General features: G+C 35.7%; 1 pseudogene; it reads left to right on the top strand.

Annotated features, from left to right (window-relative positions):
• Positions 1-444: 444 nt before the first annotated feature.
• On the top strand, positions 445-1,397 carry LOC139357470 (neuroendocrine protein 7B2 pseudogene; annotated as a pseudogene).
• Positions 1,398-8,553: the final 7,156 nt, after the last annotated feature.

Genomic DNA, 8,553 nt, shown 5'->3' with positions numbered 1-8,553 from the left:
TTCAAACTGAAAGAAAACAATGTTAATGAACAATAATGAATCATCTGAAGGCACAAAACTCACCGGTAATAATAAGTACACAGAAAAACACAGAATATCAAAACACCGTAATTGTGGTATGTAAACTGTTCATATTTGAGTAGAAAGTCTAATAGAGTAACCTATCAAAAGTAACAACTATAACAACTTTTTAAGACATAAACCAGATAAGACCAAATATAGACCAAATAAGATATAAATAGAAACAACAAAAAGTTAAAAAGCAGGGCATGAAATTAAAGATTAGAGTTTGTATTAGTTTTCTCTTTGTTTATACAATCCATTTTAAGTTGTCATTGGTTTAAATTAACAGTTTTTAAGATATTATTTGCAAGCCTCAACCTCAAATCAAAAACATGTAACAGACACACGGAATAGTTTTAAAACGTTAAAACTTATCACTAGAGGCTCCTCGGGCTGCTCCTCGGTTAAAAATGGTCTCCAGGATGGTCTCTATCATGCTATCTGGCTTACTGTTTTGGCTGGCATCGGGATGGACTCCAGCATTTGCCTACAGCCCCCGGACCCCTGACAGGGTCTCATAAACAGATATCCAGAGGCTGCTTCACGGCGTTATGGAGCAATTGGGCATTGCCAGGCCCCGAGTGGAATATCCAGCTCACCAGGCCGTGAATCTTGTGGGCCCCCAGAGCATCGAAGGTGGAGCTCATGAGGGACTTCAGCATTTGGGTCCTTTTGGCAACATCCCCAACATCGTGGCAGAGTTGACTGGAGACAACATTCCCAAGGACTTCAGTGAGGATCAGGGGTACCCAGACCCTCCAAATCCCTGTCCTGTTGGAAAAACAGTAGATGATGGATGTCTAGAAAACACCCCCGACACCGCAGAGTTCAGTCGAGAGTTCCAGTTGCATCAGCAACTGTTTGATCCGGAACATGACTATCCAGGCTTGGGCAAGTGGAACAAGAAACTCCTTTATGAGAAGATGAAGGGAGGAGAGAGACGAAAGCGGAGGAGTGTCAATCCATATCTACAAGGACAGAGACTGGATAATGTTGTGGCAAAGAAGTCTGTCCCCCATTTTTCAGATGAGGATAAGGACCCAGAGTAAAGAGAAGATGCTGGATGAAAACCCACATTACCTGTTAGGCCTCAGCATGGCTTATGTGCACGTGTTAATGGAGCCCCTGTGAATGACAGCATGTTTCTTACATAGATAATTATGGATACAAAGAAGTTGTATGTTGATAGTGTATTGTCTTCACACCGATGACTCTGCTTTCTGCTAAATTAGAATAAGAGCTTTTTTGTTTTTTGGGTTTTTAAAATGTGGATCTGCAATGATCATAAAAAAATTAAAATGTAAATGTCAACAATAAAAAGCAAGACTATGAAAGGCTCAGATTTCTTGCAGTTTAAAATGGTGTCTGAGGTCATACTATGTTGGCCAAGTCTGTAAAAAGCTGGCATTCGATTTTGATTATGAAGTTCATCCAGCCCTTGGGCATTGTTATACACCAATAAAGAAGGCTGTACTCAAAAAAAAAAAAAAAAAAAAAAAAAAAAAAAAAAAAAAAACAACTTACCACTAGAACAAATCACCTTTACTATAAGGAAGACAGAAAAGAATGAAAGAATGAAGAGAAAACCACCAAACCACCTGAAAACATAACAAAGTGGCAGGAGTAAGTCCTTACTTATTAATACAACATTGACTGTCAATGGACTAAACTGTCGTATCAAAAGAGACAGAGTGGCTGAATGCATAAAATAAATAAGACCCAATAATCTATTGCCTATAAAAAACAGGTTTCATTCATACATATAACATAGACTGAAAATACAGGGATAAATAAAGATATTCTAGGCAAATGGAAACCAAAAAAGAGCAAGAATAGGTATACTTATATCAGAACAATAGTTTTCAAGTCAGAAAAAAAAACTATAAAAAGAGACAAAAATTGTGATTATGTAAAGAGTGCCAAAGGGGTCAATTCTGCAAGAAAATATAACAATTGAAAATATATGCACCCCACATTGGAGCACCCATATACATAAAGTCAATATTTGGAGAGCTAAAGAGAGAGATAGACCTCAGTGTAATAATACCTAGGAATTTTGTCACCCTACCTTCAGCATTGGAAAAATCATCAAGACAGAAAGTAAATAATGAAACACCAGATTTAATCTGCAATATAGACCAAATGGACCTGCTTGATATTTACAAAACAATTTATTCAGTGGAAGCAGAATAAACTTTTTTCCTCAGTACATGAAACATTCTCAAAGGTAAACCATATATTAGACCATATAATGTCTTTAAATGTTTTTTTTTGAAATTGTATCAAGTATCTTCTCTGATCACTATGGAATAAAACTGGGAATCACAGCAAGAAGAATTTTGGAAATTATCAACCACATGGAAAATTAAACAATATTCTCTTTCTTAATGGCCAGTAGGTCAATGAAAAAGTTAAGAAGTAAATTTTCAAACTTCTTAAAACAAATGAAAATGGAAATAACATAACAAAGCCTATGAGATAAAGTGAACACAGTACTAAGAGGTACATTTATAGCAATAATTGCCTAAATCAAAAAATATAAAAACTTTAAACAAAAAAACTAATAATGCATCTTAAATAACTAGAAAAGTAATAGCAAACCAAACCCCAAATTAATAGAAGAAAAAAAATAAGTATCTAAAGAAACAAAAAGAGAAGGTCCAAATAAGTAAAATCAGAGATGAAAAAGGAGACATTACAACCAATAACACAGAAATTCAAGCAATCATTAGAGGCTACTATAAGCAACTACATGACAATAAATTGGAAAACCTAGAATAAATGAAAAATTCCTGGATGCATACAACCTGACAAGAATTGAACCATCAAGAAATCCAACACCTGAATAGCCCAATAACAAGTATTGCGATCACAACCACAATACAACGTCTTCTAGCAAAGAAAAGCCAAGCATCCAATGGCTTCACTGTTGAATTTTACAAAATATTTAAATAAGAAATAATACCTCATACTCAAACTACAAAAACTAGAGGAGGCATACCTCCAAACTCATTCTGTGAAGCCCGTATTACCCTGATAACATAACCAGACAAGGAAACATCAAAACAACAACAACAAAAAAAACCAGAGGCCATTATCCATGATGAACATTGATGAAAACATTCTCAACAAAACAGAAGCAAACTGAATTCAACAACACATTAAAAATATCATTAATCATGACCAAGTGATACTTATGCCAGGCATGCAAGAATTGTTCAACACAGGCAAATCAATTAATGTGATACGTCATTCAACAGAGTGAAAGACAAAAACTATATGATCATTTCAATAGATGCTAAAAAAAAATGTGATAAAATTCAACACTCCTTCATGATAAAAAAAAAAAAACCCTCAAAACACTAGGTATACAAGGAACCTACATCAACACAGTAAGAACCATATACAACTTCCCCACAGCTAGTATGATAGCAAATGGGGACAAACTGAAAGCCTTTCCTCTAAGATCTGGAACATGGCAAGGAGCCCATTTTCACCACTGGTATTCAACATTATACTGAAAATCCTAGCTAGAACAGTCAGACAAGAGAAAGAAATTAATGCACATTCAAATTGGAAAGGAATAAGTCAAATTATCCTCGTTTGCTGATGATATAATCTTAAATTTGGAAAAACCTGAAGATTCCACCAGATTATTAGAACAGATAAAAATTCAGTAAAGTTGCAGGATACAAAATTAACATACAAAAATGGGTAGGACTTCTATATGCCAAAAACAAACAATCTGAAAAAGAATTTAAAAAAGTAATCCAATTTACAACAGCAACCGATAAAATTAAATGCTTGGGAATAACCTTAACCAATTAAGTAAAAAAAAAAAAAAAAAAATCTCTAAGTAAAACTGTAAAATGTTAAAGAAAAAAGTTGAAGAGGACACAAAACTATGGAAAGATATTCTATGTTAATAGATTGGAAGAATCAATATTGTTAAAATGTCCGTACTATGCAAATCAATCAACAGATTGACTATAATCCCTGTCAAAATACCATGACATTCTTGACAGAAATAGAAAAAAAAATCCTAAAATTTATATAGAACCAAATGAGACCCAGAGTAGCAAAAGCTATCCTTAGCAAATAACAAAACTGAGGAATCATGCTATCTGACTTCAAATTATGCTACAGAACTATAGTAATCAAAACAGGATGATACTGGCATAAAAACAGACACACAGAACAATGGAGCACAACTGAGAACACAGAAACAAATTTGTATATCTACAGTGAACTCATTTTTAACAAAGGTACTAGAAACATACCCTGGATAAAGAAAAGTCTCTTCAATAAATGATGCGGGGACAACCAGATATCTACATGAATAAAGAAACTATTCCCCTACATCTCACTGTATGCAAAATCAAATCAAAATGGATTAAAGACTTAAATCTAAGACCTCAACCTTTATCTTTTAGTCTAAGGACTAAAAGAAAACATTGGAGAAACTCTCCAGGCCATTACTCTGAGAACAGATTTATTGAGTAATACCCCACAATCACAAGTAACCAAAGCTACTACAGACAAATGGAATCACATCAAGTTAAAAAGCTTCTTCACAGCAAAGGAAAAAATCAATAAAGTGAAGAGACAACCCACAGAATGGGAAAAAATATTTGCAAACTATTCATCTGACATGAGGTTAACAACCAGAATATATAAAGAGCTCAAACAGCTCTATAGAAAAAAAAAAAAACAACAACGAATAATCTGAATAAAAAGTGGGCAAAAGATCTGAATGGACATTTCTCAAAATAAGAAATACAAATGGCAAACACATATATAAAACAGCAATCATCATCATTCATCATCAGAGAACTGCAAATAAAAACTACAATGAGGTATTATCATACTGTAGCTGAAATGGCTTTTATCCAAAAGATAGGCAACAATGAATGCTGGTAAGGATGTGGAGAAAAGGGAAACCTTGTACCCTGTTGGTTGAAATGGAAATTAACATGACCATTATACAGAACAGTTTGGAGGTTCCTCAGAAAACAAACAAAATAGAACTACCATCTGATCCAGCAATTCCACTGCTAGGTATATACCCCAAATAAAGGAAATCAGCATATGAAAGAGATACCTGCACTCTCCTGTTTATTGCAGAACTATTCACAACAGCCAAGCTTTGGAAGCAACTTAAGTGTTCTTCAACAGATGAATGGATAAAGAAAATGTGGTACATATATGCAATGGGGTACCATTCAACCTTAAAGAGACTGAGATCTTATCATCTGCAACAACATGGATGAAACTGTAGGCCATTATGTTAAGTACAATAAGCCAGGCACAGAAAGACAAACTTTGCATGTTCTCACTTATTTTTAGGGGCAAACATTAAAACAGTTAAACTCAAGGAGATAGAGAGTAGAATGATAATCACCAGAGGCAGGGAAGGGTAGTTGAGCTGGGGGCAGTAAGGATGGTTAATGGGTACAAAAATAGATGAAATGAATAAAGTCTAGTAATTAATAATACAACAGGATGACTACAGTCAGTCAAATATAATTTATTGAAAATTGTAATATAACTAAAAGTATAATTGGATCTTTGGAACACAAAGGATAAATGCTTGAGGTGATGGATACCCCTTTACTGTGATATGATTATTATGCATCTTATGCCTGCATCAAAACACCTCATATACCCTATACATATGTACACCTACTATCTACCTACAAAAAATTAAAAATTTAAAAAGGGAGAAATTATTTTTATGGAAGTAGTAAATGTCAAATCCTTTTATCTCAGCATAAATTCGTATAAAAGCCATACCACCCTTATTTATCACCACCTCTCACAAAATACTTTTTTCTTTTTCTGAGGCAAAAACAAACAAACAAAATGTCTTGTATATTAATGGATGCCTTATAATATTTGGAAAGAAAAATATCAAAAAGTGACCTATACTTTGATTCTGGGTCTTACCTCATAAAACCATCACATGCCATATTCATTTGTTAAATAATCATTTTTGAACACCTAAATGCCAGGCAATGTTCTAGGGCCAAGACATACATTGTCAAATAAAACAAAACAGAACAATAGTCATACTAGAACTTGCATATAGACAGAGAAAGACAGTAAGTAATAAACATAATTACAGAGTATATATGGGAAAATCCCCATAGAAAATATAGAATGATATGTGTGTGTGTGCGCGTGCATGCGTGTGTGTGTGTGTGGTGGGAGGTGGTCAAGGTGGAAGCTGGAACACTAGCTAAGAAGTTAGCAATAAAACATCAAAATAACAATTTATTTTGAAAGATGAGCCACCATGTGTTTTTTATACATTTGATATGGTATGGAAGAGAAAGAGAGATAATAAGAATAAGCTCAAGCTTTTTGATGGAAGCAAATAAAAGACTGAGTTCTCATTGGATAAATTGAGAAGGTTGAGGGTAGAGCAGAATTTGAAGAGGAAATTTAAGAGTTAAATTTTAAATGAGTTATGTTTGAAATGTGTGTTAGATACCTAAGTGCAAAATCAAGTATGCAATTTAGTATATGACTTTGATGTTTAAGAGGAGCTGAGATATCTACTGAAGAGGTTTTCAAGATACTAATGGTATTTTATTATAGAATGGTCAATTAGCTCAACAGAAAAGTGACAATAATATGGACAAGATAGCAGACACTAAGCTCTGTATTTCTACAGCTTGAAGTGTTAGGGAGAAATTTGGGAACCAATAAAGGATGCTGACTATAAGCTGTGAACAGGAGAAAAACCAAAAAGACTGGTGACTTTCGGCCAGAGAAAGAATATCAAGGCCAACAAAATGATCAATTATGTCAGATGATACTGATAGGTCATATAAACATCTAGAAAACTAGATGTTTGTGCAGGCTCAAAACAAACAAACAAAAATTGACCACCAAATGCCTCAACCAAAAATACATACAGAAAATAAATACAGAAAAATAAAATAATTGATTTCACAATATGTAGATTTTTTTTACTTATATGTTCTTCATTATCATTATAATATTTTTGATAAAAAGAATGTGTTTATATTCTCCAATGGGCTCCAAGTTTAAATGCCTATAATGATAGATGTATTTCTGTTCACAGTTTTATAAAATTGCTTTCATACTTTCTTGCTTTAGTGGCTCTGTTTTTAAGATATTTTTGTAAATACTTTAACATCACCATCTCCTGGAAGCCCCCTTCATAGATCCAAAACCACAGAAACCCTTTTCTCTCCAGGTATCATCCCAGGTGGCAGTGGCAGCATTTCTTCCATTTCTTCCCACAACCTTAAAAGGATATTTTTTTTAACCAGCAAACTCAACCATCTGTAAGGTACATGGATGTGCTTTGGTCAAGGAATAGGCCGAGGCAGACATCTAGACTCAGCAACTTTAGGGTGCAGGCACACACCTCCACTTGTTATATAACCTGCTTGTGTAAGCTCATACTTGCCCTGGAGCCACTATTGTTTGAAAAGGTATAACTGCCCTGCTGACGCTGTGCACAGGGCTCAACATGTCTTAGGCACCCCTGGTGCCCAAAGAGAGAATAATGCTGCTGACTCCTGTAAGGGATAGCTGGTTGTCTTGAAGGTGGTCAGGGACAGCCGGAAACCAGCTTGCACCTAGAGGGAAAGAGTTAAGCTGCTGACCCTGTAGCTGGCCTTGCAGGCCGGGGAGTGCAGTTGCAGGCATGGGGTGGCAGCAGCCACAGAGCCGTCTGCTGAGAGGAGCCTCAGAGCCTGAGCAGACAGCCAAGATAAAGCAGGACAGTGTAAGAAAGCTGCTGATGAAAGAGCTGCTGAATAAAACCACATTTCACCTGCCTACAGCCCCCATGAGTGTTCTTTCAGCTCTCTGCTACACACCCACTCTGCTTGAACCTCAGCATGAGCTCAAACCTGACCCCGAGCATGACATTGGGCATAGTCATGGACCTAACACCATCCTTATAAGGGAAAATACCTTCTTTGTCTCTAGATGACCCTAATGCAGTGGCTGCTTTTAATGAAATTAGAGTAATTTACTTTTCTAAAATAAATTACATGGGTGATTCTAGTGGGAGTTTCTATCTAAGGAAGTTGGACAGAAAAAAACTACCATCCCTACCTGCAACATAGATTAAACCACAGGAGCGCCTCCCCTCTACCAGTGCCTTCCATTCTACTCATTTCATGTAGTCTCCACACTGCGACAAACAGGATATATTTTTCTTGTTTATACCTGTGTCTTGAGAGATGAGCACTCTGCCTTGAACATAGAAGGAGCTCAGTATCTGTTGAGTGGGGACTGAATCTAGAAACACATTACATCTACAATGCTTTGAAGCCCATTCATTTGAAAGAGGCTTGTAGAAATACCCAATTTCACATGCAGATCATAGAACTCACCTTGGGGATCTTGTCCAGGCCAGGGAAGAGCATTGCTGTCTCTGATGGTGAAGTTCTGGCATCAGAAACACTTTGGTGTGCCACTCTGGACTGCCCTTAAGTGAAAATGAAC

The sequence above is a fragment of the Macaca nemestrina genome, chromosome 12 (assembly GCF_043159975.1).
Source record: "Macaca nemestrina isolate mMacNem1 chromosome 12, mMacNem.hap1, whole genome shotgun sequence".
Taxonomy (NCBI): Eukaryota; Metazoa; Chordata; class Mammalia; order Primates; family Cercopithecidae; genus Macaca; species Macaca nemestrina.
Note: the sequence above shows the minus strand (reverse complement) of the source record. Positions and strands in the feature narration are given on the sequence as shown.